At 40.8% G+C, this 23078-nt stretch overlaps 1 long non-coding RNA gene across 1 annotated transcript in view; it reads right to left on the bottom strand.

Moving 5' to 3' along the window:
• LOC122181414 overlaps nucleotides 1-23078 on the bottom strand; it is a 75117-nt gene that overhangs the window by 19714 nt on the left and 32325 nt on the right. The window contains exons 4-9 of the long non-coding RNA XR_006179420.1: nucleotides 15134-15270; nucleotides 13794-13879; nucleotides 10197-10638; nucleotides 9241-9520; nucleotides 3986-4057; nucleotides 2153-2242 (exon numbers count right to left, since the gene is read on the bottom strand). This is a non-coding gene — a long non-coding RNA (uncharacterized LOC122181414). The remainder of the gene's footprint in view (nucleotides 1-2152; nucleotides 2243-3985; nucleotides 4058-9240; nucleotides 9521-10196; nucleotides 10639-13793; nucleotides 13880-15133; nucleotides 15271-23078) is intronic.

Here is a 23078-nt window from a genome sequence, read left to right on the forward strand (position 1 = left end):
TCTTGGACACGGTTCCTACCTAGGAGCCTGCCAGAGTCTAATAACTGCAACATGCTGTGATTCTAAAGTAAGTGTGTCATGGAGAGATACCCCGGCTAATTCTCAGGGAAGTAAATTTGCCTCAGCTGAAGTCTTTGTTAACACAGTGTTATTTCTTCTACTGCTCTAGCTGCTTCTGTCCCTTTCTCCATTGCATAGAAGCGCAGTCGCTATCACGAGTCACAGATGGTAGCTGTGGTTCCTCTGGACAAAGCAGAGACATTCACATCAGAAACAAAAATTTGTCCTATTTTTTTTTCCTTTTCTTTGCAGTACTATTTTAAAAAATTTTGCTGAATTGAGTTTTGAGCAATGTGGTTTTTCCACATTTACTGTCACAGAAAGACTCACTCCCTGTCTTCAGCCAGTCAGAGGCATAAACAGGGTTTTCCTGAATGCTCTTGAGTTCCATGTTTTCTCCAAAATATCTTCAAATGAATATAATAACAGAGAAGATCCCTGTGGAATCATGGGGCAAAAGGAAGTTATTGCCAAAGAATCCCTAAGCATCCTGAGATAGTTTTCACAAAGAAAGCAGCAGAGACTACTAAAACACCATTCCCATACCTCCTTATTAAGAACGTGACACCGTAACTTTCACAGCTAACACTATGAAAGGCTGTGGAAATGTTCAAAGGAACTTTGGAAGGTTTATTTTTCTCTTTGAAAAACAGAAGTTATCACTGAAGGCCTTACAAAAAGTGTGAAACTTTCAGAACATTAAGCCTCTGCAGGCAACTATTACATGCAAAAGACCATTCCCAGTTAATATCTTTTAGCTGTTTTCTATTTTTGACACTGAGGAGGGCCTTAGTAACCAGATAGTTAGCATCAGATGAATACTTAATGCAACAGCTGCATAAATGCAATACCACAACTGAGATTTTTACATCCACATGAATCAGTGAATTCAAAGGTTTTTGCAGTAGCCATGATTTGTACCCCACGTATTACAGACTATATGACAGTATTACACACAAGGAAACACCTCTGTGTGTGCCAGAACAGAGAAACCAGCCGCTGTACTGAAGGCCAACACAAGTTTTAGATGCCTCAAAAGGCATATTAAATTCCAATTTTATGGGTTTATGACTGTATATTAACCTGACGTGACCTTCTTTATCTGAAATTAGTCTTCTTCTAATGTATATATATGTGCAATACACTGAACTGATGGCTGTTCCGTACTCCCTCACCTTCATGTATTTTGATTCTATACCTTGACATCCATCCATTAAATGTATTTACCAGGACTGAATTTCCTTCAAAATTACTTATAAAGTGCATGTACGAGGTGGGAAGAGAACCCACAGACTGCACTAGTTCATTGTGTGAAAAAGGCAGTAAATACAGATGTGGAACTCCATATTCAAGCCTCAGCACGGCTATCTCTTCAGTTTCACACCTGCAGGTATTTATGTGATCACACACTAAAATAAACACAGCACGTGTGGGTGTGTAGAGCTGCACCTGTACTTATAATGAGACGCTCAAAGAAATCCACCAAGTTTTGCAGCAATCCCATCTGACAAAAACATTCTTGTACATTTTGTCTTGCATGTTCAGTAGACTTATCCCAGTGAATCTTTCTGAGCACTGGGTTGGTCTGTCCTATGTACCACCTTCTTCCCCTGTTCCAGAAGGAAAACCTCCCACTTTGTTACTTTCTCACAGCTTTTCTTAAGAGGAAATCCTGTGAACCACCTTCCTGCATGACATCTGTCGATCTTACAGTTGATGGAACTGGGCACAGAAGACAATTTGCACACCCTCTGGATCTGCTTATTTACCTGCTTCATGTACATTTCCCTGTAAGGCAGCCACTGACTGGCGAGTCCTGCTCTGGCACAGAAATGTTATACATCTTGGGATTGGTTCTGAGAGCCCTCTTTCAGTCAGTGAAAGGACATGAACATAAAGTTTCCTGGTGTAAGTACAGTGTAAAGCCCAGTATCTAGTATATTAAAAACACTATTGCAGCAGTTGAAGAGCACAATGAACACAGACATTATTTTCCCTGTCTTTGCAGAGGAAGAGTACTAGCCAAAGTACTGAGTAAATTGCCCAACTAAGCATCAAACATAAGACTAAATATTGAAATTTTCCTACTTACTCAGACTTTCAAACTGTACAGTTACTTGAAGCTCCATAAGACTGAACAATTGCCTGCCAGCATTGGTAGGAATCTCTTCACTGGTGGTAACTGAGAGTATAAGAAAATTAAACCATTATTGCAATGCTAAAGTGCTGTAACCACTGGACTTTGAACTATAAACATTTTGAACTCTGTGTTGTAATTCAATCCTACCACAAAGACATGAAGTCTGCATAACTGTACACATCTTAAAGAATGTGTAAGAAGAAATAGTAAGAAGTATATTACTCTTTCACACCTTACAACCAAACTCAGCTTTTCCTAATAGCTACTGTAGAAAGTACTGCCTAGTGTTTAGGCCAAGGGACTGTGAGTAGAGAAGCAAATTCCTGTCTAATTTTTGCCAGTAACTGGCTAATCACTCAAACATTCCATGCCCTAGTTAACACATATATACCACAGGTATTATAATAACATGAACCTGCTTATTAAAGCTTGACTTACTAATGCTTGGAAAATACTTTGAAATCTTTAGAGAAAAGACTTCATGTAAGGATAATATTGTTGCCTTTAACTCCTTTAGTATGTCTGCCAACACTCAGAAAGCCTCTTGGAACTTCAGGTTCGCTGTATCTAAAAGGTTAACGGTATCTCAAAAACTTTCCTATTCTCCTGTAGAGAGGTCCCCACTTTGGCCAGCCACAGATTCTGTTTCCCCTTCCCTCTTTACAGATGCCTTGGTAAAAAAGAGATTAGTTTCCTGACACGTACTGCATTTGTTGTGCTGACATCATAGAGTCAATGAGAACAAGTATTTATACTTCTATTATGCCTTCATTGAACTGAACAAGGTGTTCAACAGGACATTTTAATTATAATCCCACTTCTAGCAGCATGAGTAAAGGTGTTTAAAAAACACAATCAAGCATGAAATGGAACAGTAAACATGCCATTTCAATTACAAAATTATGTATAAGCACATCCTAACACAGCACAACATTTGAAGACTGTGAGAAATACTAAAATCCTATCTCAAGCCCTGAGAGGTTTTGTGCACAGAGTTGAAGGAGCTGAAATGCTCCCTCCTCACACTCTTTTGTGCACTTACACTGAATTTTTTACTCCAGACAGAAACTCACAAAGTCCCCAGCTGTCAATTTTTGTACAGATCTCCATGAAGCTGTAATCCGTTTTTGCGTTGTGGTGTCATGTCAAGACACTTGTCCTGCTTTGGGAGCCCTTTCTTACTTTCTGGCCAAACTAAGCTGAAATGAAAAAGCAATTGCACTCACAGCTCATTGCATCATTAGCCACCACTGTCTACCTGTACCACCATCTACCTAAAATAGGCAATGAAACTAACACCGTGTCAAGCTCAGAGACAGATGTGACTCATCAGAACCTCCTGGACATCTGTGGTCTTCAGGAAAACATACAGCCAGCTCTGATGGGTATATATTAGAAAGGCCTGAACACCACACTGTCTTAGTAAAGGTGAAAACTTTTCTTTTCTGCGCTTGATACCACTGGGCACTCCAGGAGCAGCTGTGGTGAATACTCTTGCCAAAGCACAAACAAACCACGGCAGCCTGTCCTCTGTAGTCCCTGGGAAGACAGAGTTTCCCCACACAGTCTCAGGGAAAAGGAAACTGGAACTCACATTTCTGCCATGCATATTAGACTTGAACCAATCCTGGGTGCATTAAGTTCCCTAAGACGTCTGGAGATCGTAACATAAAATCTGGTGCTATCTTGTGATCTAGACTGTTATCTTTTCCACAAACAGTTCTGCTCTGTTTAATAGACAATGCAATTGTCCAAGGTATTGAATTATCTTCTAGAATATCTTACCTGGAAATTACTCTGTTAATCTGACTTGAAAGTGATAACATCCTCAGGAATTTCACAGTCACTGAGATGAATCTGTAAATACAGCAAATATCTAGTTTTTAGGAAAGTACTTAGTAATCTAACAAACAAATATGCAAAAACATAACTGACAAGAAACTATACTGGTGTCTGTAAGCACTAAATAATACAGACAGCATTAAAAGTTTGCTTTTTGAAATACGATTTCTTTCTCTCTCACTATGCTCTCAGAGTCGAAGGAAAAAAAAATAGCATATTTTTTCCATTTCTGGAAAAAACCTGTCTTTCTCAAAATGCCAGACCACCTCATTAGTGGAAGCCTTGGTTAGCTTAAAGATAGCTGGCAGAGGTGTTTTGTTGTGCTTGTTTCCACTTCATTTTTTCCCCCCACTATTATGAACAAGTAGAAGTAAAAGTAGAGTTTTCATTGCCTGTAATGGGAGCAGAATCTGCTTTTATTTCATAGTTATTTTCCATTCTTCTCCTGGCAGTACTCAGAAAATCATGTGAGGAGAGATGCGATTGTGAGGTAACTTCATGGTGAGGGCTCCAGAAGCCACCACTAAATGCAGATAACATATTTTTGACTAACAGTGCACATTTACAGCCTCTGACTAGAAATTAAAGAGAAGTGCTATATGGAGAAGTCATTAACTGATATTTAAAGCTGGGAAATAGAGGACATATGAGGAAACCTAAAATGTAAGGCCTATATTTAACATCTCTTGACTTCAAACTGATCAACTAATGGGGCAAGGCCTTGAAGTTCATTTATAGTGGAAGAAATGAACATGAGACCTACCTGATTAATGCATCTTCTCCTTGCATTAAGACTTATATTAGAAGAAAGCCATGCTGCTTTTATAGTGTTTCAGAACTGCTGAAGCCAGATCAGGTCCTCTCCAGATTCTAGATAAACCAAGGTTCAGCCTATACAGCTGAACAGCTCCATAAAAAACTCCAAAAATTTCTCACCACCAGATATAACTTGTGTCACGGTTAGAAACAGAGATCTAGATAACTAGTTAGGCTTGAATAGTTATCACAGGTAATGATGCACAGGAAGGAAAACATACAGTGCCAAGAACATAATTTTCAGGGTCCATTTCAGAAAGCCATGCAGTTCTATCTATAGACTCAACAGAGAAGCAAGCACGCAGCCTGGTATATACAAAGGTCAGATTCTTCAAACATCTTCCTAGCTGGCTGTTGCTGAGTCTGGAGCTGAGCTCTGGCTTCTGCAGCCACCAGAGCGGACAGGGTGCTCTGCCTCCAGGCTAGAACCACACAACACTGGCAGATGCCAAGGGAGCAGAAAGCATTGACACCAGCACATTCGTGGGCCCAAGGGTCCTCAAGACCTTCCAAGCATGAAGGCAGAGAGAGTAAAAGGGAAGTAGCTGAGAGATGATACAGCTGCTTTGCAGAGTACAGCCACAACGGGAGCTGTAATCAGAGAGAAAACAGCGTGCCTGTCTGAAACGCTATTTCTGCTTTATTGTGTAAATACAGGAACTATGACTTCATGTCTCACACTTCAAGAGACATACTCTCAGGCTTGTTTTCTTCCATATCAGAGCTCTAAGACATGCAAAATGTGTCTCTGTATTTCAGTTCTGGCTGGAGGTTAATCTCTAGAAACAAGTAATGTAACATTTCCATCTATCTTTTCTATTCTTTTGGCGGTTTTAATTACACTAATATACTATGACACTTTAAACAAGACACATCTCAGCTTATGGCCTGCTCTGCAATGGTTCAGCTGCTGCGTGTGCTCCGGCACATTTTGCTCAGACAGGCTGCTGCGGGCTGGGGGTGCAGAATAGTGCCCTTCTGTCATGAGAGATTTCATTGCACTGATCATCGTGTATTTGACAGACTCTTTGTCAATGTCAAGTGTCTTTTGTGGTTAAGCCCAGTAAAGCTAAAACAAAAGGTCTCCTAAATATTAGATATATAGTGACATTACTGAATTCACTCGGAGGCAGTAATTTTTTGTCAGCCTCTGAAAAGAAAAATGGAGCTAATGGGAAAACAAAAGGAAGATGCTGGCATGTCTTTTTAGCTATTTTTGTTTATGTTAGACATAGTGATTGACATCTGGCCCAGAACATCCTTTCAACCATTAAGGCTGATGTCATGAAACAGAACAAAGAGAAATGGGCAGGCAAGAAAACACCAATGGCTCAGAAAGCACTTTTTTGGGTTTATTTTCTTTTAAGTGTTTCATTTTCAGTAATCAGTATCACTGCACAAAAGTGCACTCATAGACACCCCCTCTCACTATTCGGACTTCTAAGTTTCCTTTGTGTTTGCTTTCTTCCTTCTTGCCTGAATGGCATCACAGTGCTGGTCTGGTTGGATGACAGTCTGTCATAACAGTGATGTTTGAGGTTAGTGAAAACTGACATGAAAAATACAATCCACTGGCCTTTAACTGAAATAGCAGCTCTGTTTTTTTTGGAGTTGGCAAGCAGCATTTTTAAACCCCTTTCATTCTGAAGGCAGTTACAACATGTTTTTCCCTGTATCAAGCAGTTCCATCATGAAGTGCATTATCTACGCCTGTTGTCATATCAGGATACCGCCTTTGAAGAGCAGTTTATTGTTTCTCGTGTGATCACTTCTCCTGCTGAAGTGCCCTATAAGGGTTAAGGGAATTTCATGGTCATTCTCCATTGCCAGGTCCATTACAAAGCTTTAACATTTGTTTAAGAGAGTTTTAGAAGTATCAGAACATTTCCTGCAGACACACAACACCATGGAGACTTCTGCATTTGCTCGCCACTTTATATATCAAAATAGGAAGAATCCCAGTGTCCTTCTTATATTGTCTAGAATCATTATAAAAATTATAAGCATAATGCTTGCATTCTGCAAGTGCTGTAGATTTTGAAATACTTAGTCAGCATTACGTGCTAGCAGGAGGAAATTATTCTTTAAATTTTTAACTTTGTCTTGAAAATATGATGCTCAACATAAACCAAATGACTACAACAGCAACAAAAAAGAAAACAATAAAACATAAAAGAAAGCTTTTCAAAAGACAAGAGCAGGACATTTCATCAGCTATTTAGGTACAGTTATACTCTGAAATCATTGGAGAACTCTTAACAGAAAAGATCTTAATCACTTTAAAAGATTCTAAGGAATTTGGCCCTTGAATGCATCAGGTGTGCTGCAGCCAAATATCCTTGCACCTCTTTAATACTGTTTATTTCAATATTTAATGCAGGGGTATATTCTCCTCTAGAAGCACACACTTAACTCCCCCCAGCATTAATAACAGATATATTCACTCATCGAGTGGAGAATTTTCTCTCTGTCTCTTTGCACAGTGTTCTAAAAAGAACTTTGAAGAAATTGAGGAAAACAGAAAGAGAAGTATATTAATTTTAAGGAGATGAAAGCACCACATGTCATTCCTAAATTTCATGGAAAATGCACCGTTAGTAACAAAGATGAACAGAAAATTTCAAAATCATTTTGAGCAGCATTAAAATCAGTCCTCCCTGATTTTCTGTTTTCCCCTTCTTTTCAAAGCACATACATTAAACTCATTTTATGCTTATAATGTATATAATGATTCTAGACAACATAAGGACACTGGGATTCTTCCTATTTCAACGTATAAAGTGGCAAGCCAATTTATGCAGCTTAAACCATTGCTAAAGAAGATGTATCAAAAATTGCCTGTGATCATTACAAATAACAGCCTGAAATTTTCACAAGAAGCTGTTTGCTTATCATATTTTCATTAAAACATCTTTTCACCTGCTTTGCTTTTCCCATGCCTGTAACCTGCATTGTAATCAGTCTTATTAACTGAGAACATAAATATGATTTATTATGGTCTGATAATGGAAGCTGCATGGACCAAGAGAAGGGATATATTGTCCTTTGATAAAATGGCTCTTTTCTCTCAAATAGAGCTCTATCATGAGAGCATGCAGAATGTAGTGAGTGATTATTTCCTGAGGGTGAATGATGGCAGAACCCTACAGAAAATCTTCTTGTTGGCCATGACAGCCTCCGTGTGTCCCCAAATCTCACTGAGTTTGACAACCTGCAGACACTTTTGATGAACTGTATTCTTCTGTCAGAGACAGCCTGTCTGGGAGGAGAAAAGGGAACCTTTATCGTCTGATCTGCTATTATTGTCTTGATCTTTTATAAGCAATCTCTAATGCACATGAATATAATATCCTTTCACACAAGTGCCAAACATAATAGAAATGTAGTTTAAGGACCTTTTTCCCAGTTATGTAAATGTCCTAGTACCATAATTATAAAAGATGGTTTGTGAATGATAGCTGTAAGGAAAGGATAATGAAAATGTTTTAACATTATCTTTCTGTTTTAAAGACCAAAACCTGTGATAAATAGCATTTATGGTACATATGGGGAACCAGTTTGTGCTGAAGCTTTTACCTAAAAAAGAATAGTTTTGAGCATAAAACTGGTGTTATATTTTCATAAAACACATAAATGGCAGCTGATCTTAAGCCAAGAATGATCACTGGCAGATATGACTTAAAGAAAATGAGTATTCTACTCAAAATCCTTCCATGGCTGTTACAGACAGAACAAAGCGTTATTATTGAGCAGTGTATTTGGACAAAGGGGTGTTCAGGACCAACTAAAGTTCACCAACAAATCTCTCTTTTATCTATGTCCAGAAGAACAGGCATAACAGAATCTTTTTCAATTAACAGCTGTACACCCTAGCAAAACACCCGTCTTTCTCAGCTGAAGCGGTCTGGCTTATTTATCACAAAAAATGAAATGTTTGGTGGGAAGGTTTCCAAGTTTCCCAGTAGAAGCAAGATACTTGATTTTTCATTAACCTTTTGAAATCTGGAGGTGGGGTGTCCCAGTATTAACTACTAATGGTCTTTTGCATTACCAAGTGGTGTTAAGAGAAGTCCCAATTGTCAGAGTCAAAAGGTTAATCAGCAATTTCACTACAGTGATGTGGTCAGTTTGCATGTTACTGCCTGAACACGAGGAAGAAGAAAATAATAACCACATCCCAAAATGATTACTCTATTGTATCTTTGTATTTGTATTTTTGTTGTTGGAAAATATTTCATGATCTACTTAGTAAATATTCAGACATTTGAGAGGGTTTTGCAGAACTTTTGTGAGAAGCCCAGGTCCAAATATGTGATCAGCTAGTTTTGCATATTCTACACTTACTTCATAAGGAAAACCAAAACAAATTATGGTTTACTCACCCACCAAATGCCTAGCCCAGGCCATCACGATAGAAAAATCTTCCAGGTCTGATAACTGTGGAGATTTCAAAAAGCTATCCAGCTGCAGCTAATTCAGTCTGAGAGCTGTATCCTGTCTTCAGGAGGTGAAGACGTTGTCATTCCCTTTCATTCAGGGGGAATTCCATAGTGCAGATGCCATATCATGGATGAAGATGGATCATAACAAAAAACTGAGCAAATTTTTCCCTCCTGTCCCCTCCTGCTGTGATGGTAGGGAATAAGCCAACAGCAGCATCTCCTGATCAAGAATGGACAGCAGTGTTACTTTATGTGAAGGCAGTCATATAAACAGCCAGTACCTCAGATGGTATCATTTGACCAGAAATGGGATTTGTGGTCCAATACCTTTTCTAGTCCTAGCAAAAACATTTATTTTCCAAAAGAAAATATAAAATATTTCTGAAAACATTATACAATTTGGCATTTCCTACCAGTAACAGTGTTCATACTAAATGACTTCTCATTTACCCAGGCAATATTTGAAACTGTTGTATTTAGCCCTGATCAAAAGATTTCTGATGTCACCATATGGATCAAGCCAGTTGTTCTATGTTTTTGAAACACTCTATCCTTCTTTCTATGGCTAAAACAGCAGATCTTGCCCATAACAACATAATTCCTCTTGGATTTTTTTCTGCATCAAATTTTTACGCTCATCTCTTCCTCCATTTCCAAAAAAATCTACTGCTCTTTCTTCTCTTGATTGCCACAGTTTTAACGGGGACAGAATTTTCTCCTGAAATGCTCTGAAAAAAAATTATCAATCTTTCCAAGTGCCCTATTACTTAGTCCACCAATTAGCTGACTACAGACTCTGAGTGTCCTTGTACGTCTTCCCAGTCCCCATCTGTACACTTGGCTGCATATGTTTATGCAATTAGAAATGGTGGAAATCTAATAAAATTAGGACGAACCTGAGCGAGACATAATTCTGTGTAGTCTCTCAAACTGGATTGTTGAAAGCTTGCTGAATTCCCCAAACCTCTCTCAGGTGCCAATGAATGAGTCAATACCATACCAAAGATCTCACAGCACAGCAGATATAAAATGTGCTTCCAGAATCTTACACACACCCTCAAATAATGAAATTAGTATCTCAAAAATAAAGTCAGGGAAAAACAAAACAAAACAGAAAAACAAACAAAGAAAACAAAAGTTTCCTTCAGTTACCATCATCACACTCAATGGTACAGAATGGAAAAAAGGAGAATACACTGCAAATCTGTAAGGGGAACGAGCTGCTGCTTCCAAAGTCTGTGCCTTCTTATGACAACAGTAGAGCAATACAAGCTTCCCACTTTCAGCTGGGGAGCACTGATGTTATCACTGAGGTTTGGTCAGTCCTCCCAGCAAGCCCTGAAAAAGATGAACAAAATGGGATAATTAGTCTTTCTTACATCCTAAAATGATACCTGCCCAGACTTATCTTTTAAAAGCCTGTTTCACATTTGTTTTAGTCTGCAGTGATGACTGTTGGTTTGCGTATCAGTAATCAGCAGCCTGGAAGAATCCCAGACCGCTTCATACCTGCGACTTCTCTTTACCCACCATTCAAAAGAAGCCAGCAGAGGAAGTAAAGAATGATTTTGGCTAAAACTATGAGGAATTTTCTTTGGAAAAAAAAAAAAAAAAAAAAAGTAGAATTATTTAGGTTTAATAAAAGCACATCAGAAAAATTCATAACTCTCTTCTTGCAAGAAGGGCCCCAGGATCTTTTGTCTCATGTTATGAGGACTCTGATTTTGTATCAAAGCCAAACTATGTATTTTTTGCAGAGTAGGGATCTTCATTACGAGTAGGAAGGTGTAAGGGGTGTGGCCTTCGGTCCATATCTGAGAAGAAAATGTTTTTGATCAACCAGTTCCTTTTCTTGGTTTTACCCTATGTATTCATCTTCCTCATCTCAAAGTATATGCTCTATTTACTCTGTGAGACCTTCAGAACTTCAGCCAGGAGGTAACAGAGCCAGAAAGAAGTCTCCCATAATCACACAACTGAGGTACCACTCTCATTCCCAGTTTAATACATTCTTTGGGATGGTGAGGTTGTAGAAAATGGACCTGGAAGAAATCATCGACGGTTCAATAACTGACAGTACTGCCCATGTTTTTGACCACTTTGTCACTGAAATCCTCAGTTGATGAAGACTTCATCACCTCTTCAGTCAATTATCCCAACACTTTCTAAGTGACAAATACAGCTGAATAGTGAGAAACTGATTTCTTTCTGAGATACCTTACTCATATACAACTTAAATGTATTTATGCCTTTCACCTTGTTTCTTCTCAATTAATTTCAGGCTTTATTATCTCCCCTTCACCAATTTTTCACTTCATCTTTTCTTTTACTGCTACCTTACTGTCTCTTCATTAAGGCACTCCCTTTCATTTATTTTGAGCTGTGTGTAATTTGGCATCCTTGCATTTATTCTTTCTTCCCCCTTTTTTTCTTTCCAAATATATTAAAAAAGAGAATCTCATCTGTTGGTGGCCTTGCTACAGATACTTATCTCTTTTAATCTCCTCAGAGGGCAGCCAAAAAGCCACATTTCTGTTCACTGCATTGAAAACACTTTGTATACAATGACTCAAATTTAGATCTAAAGACTATGTTCTTGAGGTGTGACTGACCAGCATAGCTATGGGAGGCACACGATCTGTTCTGAACATGCACATGGATTCATACAGCAGGGATAGGGATTACATAGCCTCCAAAAAGGGAATTCAGAACCCCTGGCAGTCCTATTAACAGATGTCTGCTTCCTGCTGATTTTTAGGGTATTTTCTGAGAAAGACCACTTACAGGTCTGGACACAGATTCAAGAACAACAAATTAAGTGACTTCATCTCTAACTTATGCCAGGGAAATCTGCATAAAAGAGTTAAGGCTGGAGCATCACCATAAGCAGAGAACTGTTTTACTTTGTACCCTCAGGTAAGGATCCCTGTATGATTTTTAAGCATATATAAATACTGTAGTCTCCATGTGGCATCTCCAAATTGCTTGGCCTAACAGGTATTTGGAGATGTGAAGATAAACTCACAGAATCACAGAATCACAGAATGGCCAGGGTTGGAAGGGACCTCAAGGATCACAAACCTCCAACCCCCCTGCCACATGCAGGGCCACCAACCTCCCCATTTAATACTAGACCAGGCTGCTCAGGGCCCCATCCAATCTGGCCTTGAGCACCTCCAGGGACAGGGCATCCACAACCTCTCTGGGCAGCCTGTTCCAGCACCTCACCACTCTCTCAGTGAAGAATTTCCACCCGACATCCAACCTAAATCTCCCCCCCTCAACTTGAAACCATTTCCCCTCGTTCTGCAGTTTTCAACCCTTTCAAAGAGTTGATTCCCCTCCTCTTTGCAGGCTCCCTTTAGGCACTGAAAGGCTGCAATGAGGTCACCCCGCAGCCTTCTTTTCTCCACTGCAGTAGATAGTAACGTGATAAATGAAATGAAGGACTACACCGCACATAGGAACAGAAGTTTGCTTTTTAGCACTGTTGTTGCAATATAGCTATTTTGAATTGCAGTATTTTCACATCTGCTTTGACCAGTGACTGTGCTTGAAAGCGCAGTAGTCTGGAGCAAAGCTATTGTGGACATCTTAGAAAGGAGCAAGACTGTTGCAAGCATTAGCACTGAGGATCCACAGAAATGGTGATCTCACGTGGTGCCTTTCTACAGAAGGTCTAAACATAAAGCCAAGAAACCAAACTTGCTCAAGAGAATAGAGGTTTGTGATCTCACACAACACATTTCCTCTCAATTCTTCTCTGAAACAAGGACCGACTTCATGGCTTTTCTCTCTGGACTCTTGGCTCTTCTGATGAGTGGCTGTTCCTGATTATGGGCATGTCTGATGACTGTGGATCTGAACTTTCAGAGGCCTCTGGACACCTCTGTATCATATTTGATAATGAAGCCTTTTCTATCCAATAAACACAAAAAAAACCACACACACACAAAAAAACCAAAAACCACACACCAGAGAAAACTGGCTCAGTGCAATACGGTGGAGTAAAGTCAGAGACATTAGCTACTGACTACTATTGAAAAACTGAAACTGCATCAGGGATTTCTTTTTTTAATTGCTATTTAGGGATTTAAATGAGATTTTTTTAAAAAAGGAAGACACAATGTTTATTCTACAATCACTCTTTGCTGCCAATACAGGCTATGTATAAATTACTCAGACACTTTTAAAAAGACATTATTTACTCAATAACCCATAATGGGTCCAGAGCTCCTTTTACACGCTATGTAGAAGTACATAATTGCAGAATTTTCAAATGGATATTTCTTCTAGACAATAGTCTGTAATGGCTCCTTCAAAGCTCTTAGGCTTTTATCATATGAAGGCCTAAGTAGAAAATGTTTAGTTCACTGATCATTGACCTAATAGAGAGCAACAGCTTCTCTGGAACAACTATTGTCTGCTAGTGCAGATGATATATGAATGACATTTTAAAAAATTCTTGGAAGTATATGCTGGGGAAGAAATACCGTTCGTGTGCAAAGCAATCACTGCTGATGGGATCCTCAGGGTTCCTTTGTTTGCCTCTGCACCGTTTGGTTTCTTGCTATCTGTCCTATCCCAAGAAAAAAAGAAAGCAGTCATTCTTATGTGTGAAATGAAGACTCAATCTAGAACTCATTTGAGTCAATAAGAAACATTTCTTTGTTCACAAAGATAATTAGTTCAATTAAAAATGGTCTTAAATGAAAATACAGATTTTGGTATACATTACAACACTTAAGAAGCAGAATTCTGTAATGGGAGAAACAAGGGATGTTGCAAGGGGTCAAATCACATTTCTTAAGATAATACTGAAAACTATGTAGAACCCACCAGCTTACCCTAAGCATGATCCATAAAGGAAACAGGCAACTTCAGTGCTATTGCCATGAATCTCAGGACCGTTGCGTCTCTATTCTCTATTTGCATTTAGCTCTTTTCTGCTTCGATTTTAGACGCAAAGAAAGGTTCGTGTTCCCAAATGCTTGAGGTAAGAAAAAATGTTTTCTCTCCCTGCAAACTTTGGGCAGTGAAACCCAAGAAGGCCGCGCAGCCAAATAAGTGTCAGTTGGGTCTAAGCACCCAGGCAGGGTGGCCGCAAGCTGGGGCATAGTCTGAACCTCAGAGAGGCTGAAGGCAGACCTGGCTGTGCTGGGCACAGGGAGAGGTCTCTGCTAGGTGACACAGCTCCGTCCCTCATTCAGGCCAGTGGCTATGGGAAGTGTTGCTTAGCAAAGGAGGGTGTCCAGCTATTGGATTTGGTCTTAACAGCTTGTGCCACCACAGCAGACCAGCAATCCCCAGCACAGCCCTGCTTTGTAAATGGCTTTCCGTGAGAATCCCTCTCATGCCTTTTATTGGTGGATTTGTCCAGCCTCATAAGAATGCCTGAGAATCCTAGTATTCTAGCATGATTCGTAGAAAAAATATACAGTTGCTGGCAATTCTAATAGTTCCTTCTGTTTGACGCATCTGATTGAAGAGAAACTGAAATCAGAGACCAATATGCAACCAGGCTTCACCAGTTAGCCTCATCATGCAAATGAGGCACACTTGCAGGCGAACATATTAGAGATCAAATAGTTTTAGGCACCAAGGATAATGAAGGCAGAGCGCTTATGTTGCAACAGTCAGAGCTGGAATTTAATCATGTTGTTGTTATCTACTGCAGCACTGAACAAACACAGAAACAGCCACAAAAATCAAACTGTTCAAATGAAAGGAAGACATAAACCAGAAAATAATAATAATAAACAAGACTCAAACCAAGAGACATTGCAGTGGTTTCAAGAAGGAATAATCTTGCAGCATAGGGTTTGAGCCTTACCTCTTTCAACTGAACTGCTGGGAAAGTGACTTTGGCAGGAGAAGCAGTAGCATATTGCTGTCCCCTGAACACCTGTGAGGTGGTCCTGCAGGGAGGAAGGGGGAAACGCCCCACAGAACAGCACTTGGAAGTCAATCCTGAAGCAAAACATAATTCACATTGGTAAGTAACACCTCCTAGGAAATAATACAGGAAAAAAAAAAGGGATAACCTCCTGTAGTGGAAGTTACAACAGAAGTTACACAACTGACAGGCTGGATTAGCAATCCGGTAGGCATTAAAAATAAATAAATTTTGCAGTGGCATTAGCACCTTCTGTTTCAAAAACCCTCTCACATGCTCCTGACATCCTTTATATAAACACCTGGGGAAACCCACAGAGCATTGCTTTGGTTTTGACAGCAAAGATGAGATCAGCAGGTGAAAGGCGCAAGATGGAGACATTTGGATTCCTTTTGGCAGACTCAAATGGCTAAAAATACTGTTTGGCACTTCTTTTTATACCAGTTGGTAGTATAAGAGCTCCGAAGATGTCAGCAGGAAGCCCTAGAGGTTATAGAGAATGATGTAACCACATGTGACATAATGCTTGGTGTGGAGATTTCCTGGAATTGATTAGTGCTGCTCATGATAACAGCAGCCAGCAAGAGTGTGAGGACTGGGTGAAGGCCCCTGCACAGTTCAGGCACTGGATATTTTTCTTTCCCTTTGAGAGCACTGTCTCGTCTCATTGCTTCGGATGCATAATACAATAACTGCAAAGTATTTCCATGCAACTTTCTTTGGGAAGATTTGAAGCTGCACACTTCTCAGGAACACACAGAGACAAGTGCAGAGTGAAGGACAGTGAAAACTCCCAGGTTCTCCTACCTTGAGAATATCCTCCCCTCCATTCCCTTCTTCCTTCAGGTATATGATGGAGTCACATCATCCTCATCAGTACATTGCTTTATGCCTTCTCTATACACAGAGGCTATGGAGTGCCATCTATATTTAACAGGAAGCCTCCAATCTATGTGAGTGGGTGGAAATTGATAGCGAGTGACATGGGCACTGACAACGGTATGCAAACTCTGCGGCAATCTTAAAACTTTTAATTGCATTTTAAAGTAATATAACAAGGCAATGTTTAATGAGCACTTTGTTTAAGAAATTCTGACTTTATAAGCTAATTAAAGAGAAGGAAGGGTCACTGCACTAGGGCAACAAATCCAGGCTGCTGAATGTCTATACTACTGCAACGCACAGTTCACATTCAACTGGCAGCCTTGCAAACCTCCATCCAGTTGGTGTGAATGATTTTTATTTATTTTTTGACTAGCAAATAAATTGCTATTATCATCATGATTATGTTAATAGTAAAAAGGAAAATATAGGCAAGCAGTTTTTTGCCAGGGCTGGTAAATTTTCATGACAATTCTTACAAAGCTGTCATATCGGGTTAGATGAAACTAGAAGGCTCTATGTGCGTAGCATTTAACTTTAAACATTCTTCATGGAAACTTACCCGGCACATAATTTACATATTCAATACCAGTGACAATTTACTTCTCCCATCTGAGCAGGGCTTTCAACTATGCCACTTGAACTAAATTAATAAACAGTAATTAGAGAATGTTGTGCGAGCGAGCTGTTGATGTTGAGAAGATTCTAATCAACACCTTCTTTTAAGGGCCAATTAAAGCTGAATGTATGCAATATAAACATCTTCTTGTATTTAGACATGAACTGAAGAACGAGGTAAAAAATAAAAATCAGAACAATTACAGCAGGTTAGAGATGATCTAATGGAATGATGAATCTTCATTAATTGTGAAAGCAGCAGTAATTTCTAAAAACCACTGGCCACCTTCTCCATAGTGCAACTAACAAGTCGTGAAAGTAGATTTGATCCAGGATAAACTTTCATACTTTCTTTGACAGGTTTTTCTCTGAAAGCAGCTCTGCACCTGCCTCAAGTTCCCAGTGCAGTGTTCACCTATCTGTAGGACAACACTGAATCTAAAGGGAGGCCAGAGGAAAAAAGCAGTGAAGGCAGATGAACCCATGCCATAAGCACTGCCTCACTGCAGAGCCAGAGAAGACCCAAGCTGGATTTACACAGAGCAGCCTCCACCAACACTATGATGGGAACACAGACATCAGGATGAGCCTGACAGAGGGGTCAGGCTGCCCCAAATTGTACCTCATCTCTTATTTGGAAGGAGCGGCATGGGATAGTTATGCCAGAGCAGCTGATGGACTTGTGCCTGTTGTCCACATGTACTCCTTCATCCCTCCAGAATGATGGGTGATTTATTCCTGACAGGCGAGTTTAAGACAGCCCTTGTTTCTGAACTGCCTGCAGGATAGAGGAAAAGCCCTCTGATTTAAATGTAGGTAATCCTCAGTGTACCAAAGGGAACCTGCAGAAGCAACACAGGCTTGCGCATCGCCATTATGAGCTGTCAGGAAGTTAAAAATAAGCATAACTTCATCCAAACCACAGCTCAGTGCTTCCTAAAGCACATCTAAAAATCATCTAAGTTGGTGCAATGAAGCACATGCAGAATTTGTCCTCCAAGTTAGAAGATACAACAGGCTAATAAAGGTAAGGGAAACATCTGTTCCAATACTGCACCAGTGTCATTTAGAGAAAATGACGGCATCACTTACAGCCGTTTGGTATCCAGAAAACTATCACAGTAATAGGATGTTGTCACCTCAGGCTTTGCTGAAATCTACAGGAATTTTACTTGCTTAAGAATTATAGGATTAGGCACACGATCAGTGTTTCTTCCCTTTGAAAATAAACATTCCCACTTAACATTTTTGTAGCAGTGTGAGATCATTATCTTGTAACAGTATTTGGTTCCACTGGCATTATCTCCTAATTAGCTATTTAAAAATATATGTAAGTGGGTGGAGGTGGCGAGTGGACTTGTAGACCTGACAGGTCTGTTATGTTCTTACAAGCTTTGCTAATCCCAACCATTGAAAATGTATTAGAAAGGCCAAGCTAGTACTTTAAAGAACAACACAGCAAAAACCTCACAAATTGAACTCTGGGAACTCAGCACGTGGCAGATGGGCTCTGGCAGACTGAGCAGAGCCCTCAGGCCATCGGGAAGGGAACTAGCCCTGGAAAGAGGGGGCAGAAACGGCAAAAGTGAAATGTCAGCAACCTCTCCATACAGTTATCATCTACGCCATGTTTGTGAATCTAATGAGGTTCAATATGGCTCAGTGCAAAGTGCTAAACCTGGGTCAGGGCAATCCCAGATATGTGTACAGACCAGGAGAAGAACTCATTTGAGAGCAGCCCTGTGGAAAAGGACTTGGGGGTTCTGATGGACAAAAACCTCAGCATGAGCCAGCAGTATGCTGCCGAGGCCTAGAAGGCCAACAGACTTGAGGGGTGGTCAGCAGGGAGAGGGAGGTGATTGTCCCCCTATACTCTGCCTTGTAAGGCCCCATCTGATATACTGTGTCCAGGCCCAGGGCCCCCAGCACAAGAGGGATATGGATCTGCTGGAGTGGGTCCAGAAGGGGGACATTGATCAGGGGGCTGAAGAACCTTTCTTAAGAAGACAGCCTGAAGGAGCTGGGCTTGTTCTCCAGGATACGTCACTGCAGCCTTCCAGTATTGAAAAGGAACTTATTAGGAGGAGGGACACCAACTTTGTACACTGTCTATAATGACAGGACAAAAGGGTATGGTTCTAAACTAAAAGAGAGGAAATTTACTTTAGATGTTAGGAGGAAATTCTTTATTCAGAGGCTGGTGACACACAGGCGCAGGCAGCCCAGAGAAGCTGTGGATGCCTCGTCCCAGGTGATGCTCAAGGCTGGATGGGGCCCTGGGCAGCCTGATCTAGGGGGTGGCAATCTTGACTAAGACAGGGTGTTTGAACTGGGTGAGCTTCCTTCCAACCCAAGACATTCTATGATTCTATGTCTTAGGGGACTTCTGGAAAACCAAGCACCCAGATGTTTATCAGAACCAAGAAGATGTCAGCAATACAGAGGAAAAAATCTAACAGGTGGGTTTTGGTATCCTCTGCATTGTCTCAATATGCAGAGGTATTATTGTGCTTATAGGCACTACATAATAAAAGCTTTCTTCAAGATGGAGAAAGTTTTGTAATATACAGGCAGGCCTGGGATTTCAGTTTGCAGCATGGTAAGAATTAGGAAGACGGGTATTCTGGTATGCTGAACTCATTTTTTCTCCCAAGAGTTAGGTTTAATTCTTAACAAAGTCTTTGTGAAAAAAACTAGGACACTTTTATACATGACGGGTCATTTCAGAGGCTTCAAATGCATGCAGAAAGCACACCCTTGGTAATAGAATTCTTCCAACCTTCAGCAGTGCTAAAAACTGTGATTTGTTACTGTTCCTAAGCTGCTTTGAAACCTCAACTCAGTAAATGTGCTGGTGATTTCAGGGTGTTCTAAACAGTGGAAGGCAGCAAAGTAAATATCTGAAGAATACTGATAGCATGAGACTCCCATTTGCTCCAGTATCTGGAGTTCAAATCAATATGCAGCATGCAATATGATTTTTGTTCTGACCAGACAGAATTTTGAGGCCTGAATCCACTTGCAGTAGCGTGGTCTATCAGTAACCTCACAGCAAACAAGGAGCTGCAGAGAAACAAAACCAGTGTAAGCAATGAGTCTACATTAAAGTCCTCTATAGATTTTTGTTTTCCACTGAAAGTTTTCTCTTGCCTGAAGTCACCTCTACCCTTTTTTCATACCTCTTAAAGTCCACTGGATGAATAAATCAAATTAAATTTCTCAGTTGCCCTTAATGCTTTTCAAATGCAAGTCAAGCCTCTTGGCTGTTCTTACCTGGACACCTACTATTTTTAAAAATGCTGCTGGATAATTTGTCCTGCTTTCATAGGCTGGTGCTTTGGCCCATATGCACCTCATGGCTCCCTAAGGCTCACGCATAACTGCAATGGAAGATTAGTCCAATTAAGTCTCCAGCCATTTCAATGGCTTATGCAAGAGTAGATGGGGCATAATATGTAATTTCAGCTTTTTCAGTCCTTCCATGAACTAAATCATTTTATCAGTTTCTTTCTCCCCACTTTTTTTTTTTTTTTAAGTTGTCCCTTAAAACTGGAACGGAACTGAAACATATTCATGAACAGTTTCTTTCTTTCTGCTTTAACTCAAGGAGTTCCTGACATAACAAAAACTGGTAATTAACTGGCTTGAAGACTTTCACAGTAGCCACTTTAAATAAGCCCTAGTATACGGCACTTGCAGTGCTGACACCACACTGCTGATACCACTGCAGTGCACCCTCTATTAAGCAGTTTCCTGCTCTGCATCAGCTTCAGCTCTCAGCTGTTTTCTGCACTGGTCCACTTCAAAACACCAAAGCCCTCTCAGATTTCTCTGTATGGCAAAGGCTCAGCAGCTACTCCATAAAGGGTCCCTGCTCTCCATCTAAGTGACTTTGTGCTGCTTCCTTCAGCACTTTGGTATCAGGGGACCACTTGCCACCAGCATAAGGACCAAGTGGCAGGTCACCCGCAGCTGGACACGACTTCACCTCTCCTACGGGCTGCTCCGTGCTTTTGATGCAGGGCATTTCAGCAGCCCCTGGCAGACACAACTGCCCACCTCCTGCCCAACACCCAGGCACAACAGCAAGACTCTCCTGGTAGACAAAACAGACTTTGGCTTTTCAGACTTCACTCAGCAGTGTGTGATTTGTAGCTCCTTTTACATACTGGTTCTAAGCACAGTCGGTTTTGCCTACTCGTGCTTCTCTCCCCTGGTTACAATAGATTCTATTTCTGATGAAAATATTACTGATGAATTTTTCTCTGGCTTACTTTTATGCTTCCTGCTAACTAGCACAAGTCTTATTGTTGCTGTTCCTAATACTTTGCATCACTTGTAGTTCTAGCAATTTTATTTGTAAATAGCATGAAAAAAAGTATTCGTATGTTGTTGTCTGCAACAATATGTATCTTCCCCCAGTGCTCCAGACAGATTGGTTCACTGTGGAACAATTACATACATATATACTAGCCTATATTTCTTGTAAAATCAAATCATGTAAGGATGCCTCAGCCAGAACAAGCCATAAAGCTAGACAAGGCATGGAAAAAAACATCCCCAAATATGTACTGCTTAAATTACAGAACTAAAAAAATAGAGCAAAATTGAAAAGGGCAAAGGAGACACAATGTAAACACAGACTTTTATATGCTCTGTGTAATATAGAGTGAATGTCATTCTGACATGCTGTGATCATGAGCTGCCAGTGTAGCTTAGAAAAGAAAGGGATATCTCCAAATCATGGCAACAGTGCTTTCTCCCATCCAAGCCTGCTATGAGATCCATGTCTGCAGCTGCCAGGTCTAACTGACCTCTTAGGTACTAAACCAGGAGAAGTAATTTCCTATGTGATTGTATTTAAGGCGTCTAGAAAGATCCGTACCTTCAGAACCACCTTTGGAATGGCAGTTCTTTTGGGAAGGGCTCAGAACATCCCTCAGTGCAAAGTGTGCCTCTGGCAGCTGGCAGCCTACACCTGCTGCACTGGGTCTAGTGCAGGATAGCAGTGTGTAGCCCTAACACACAGCTAAGTTGATTTTGTGCCTTTGAAAAATCTCCTCCTTAACCCAAACACTCCATCACTGTCAGCTGAACAAATTTAACTTCTGAATTAATGTTATTTTCAAGAGGTCAGACATGCGACAGTAACAACAGACTTTTGCCAATCCATCTCATTCAGGTCTGAATCTCAGTTTCCACGTGGGTAACTTACCCTAGCTAATGCAAAACTTCTACTCTCCATCGTGGGCTCCATCGTGGCCCTTTCATAGCTTCCATCCCCAGTAGGCACAGGCCAACAGAGCCTTCTCACACAACACTCCGCAGGTCAGAGGGGCATAGCAGCCAGCAGCTGAGGACATCCCCAGTCATTTGTCTTCCCATTGTGTCCCCATCCCCAAGGCTGACAAATATTTCCATCGAGGTTCAGTCAGGAGGTTGGTGAAAACTCACACCGGTGAGCATCACAGTGCTGCCTTGTGCTGCTGCCGCGCTCCAGAGCTTGGAGAGAAGCAGGGCTTGTGTCGGGAGTGGCTGCCACTCAGTGCTGGGCCCTCACGGAGATCCCCCCCGTGAGGATGGTCTGTTTGATATGTTACATCACAGTCATGCAAACACCAGCTCAGGGCTCTGAACAGTATCAGCTGGTCAGCGTCAGTATACAGATACAGGATACTTAGGAAGGGCTTTTTGTGGAGGCAGATACAGCCAGAGATGCCTGGTTCCTCCTGGTGATGGAAGCACAGAACATATCTGGTCTTGTCACACTGATCCCCATGACACCAACAGCAATCAGTTGCTCGCGGTGGGCTTTGGGACAGGTCTGCTGTGTGCATGGCATCACAGCCCAGTTGCTGTGATAAGCAAAGTCCCAGATCTCTGCAGTGCAATATCACAGCCAGCCTGCTGTCACCCAACTCACTATTAGTACCAAGGAACATCGCATAAGCACTGTCAGAGCTGCCTCTCCCTGCAGACCTACCTGCAGGGTAGGTACTGTGCATTCCTAGCTCTCAAAACTCCTCTCTGTCTCTCCTGGGAGAGCACAGGTGGGGCCCAGATCTTCTGTTTAATTTTCCAGTATGCTTTGTAACTCAGATAGTATTTTGGTTGACTTAACTAGCATGAAGTATTTCCACCCCACCCTCGTTTCTTCAGACAAACAACCTCTTCTCTACCTGCTGGCAGATCTAAGGCCAGTGAGTAAGAAGAAACAGTGGTTAAGGTACAGCAAATAAAGCTACCGTGAAGAAATACTTGCATAAAGCAAGATGAAGGAGCACCATCTACGTAGATGGTATTGCTGCTAAAAGTGGGAGGAATAATTCAGACATGTAAGATGCAATAGGATGCCTGACAAACAGAGAATGAGGCTTCTCGA

Source organism: Lagopus leucura, unplaced genomic scaffold, assembly GCF_019238085.1.
Source record: "Lagopus leucura isolate 7727_CA_CO unplaced genomic scaffold, USGS_WTPT01 Super-Scaffold_100009, whole genome shotgun sequence".
NCBI classification, from domain to species: Eukaryota; Metazoa; Chordata; class Aves; order Galliformes; family Phasianidae; genus Lagopus; species Lagopus leucura.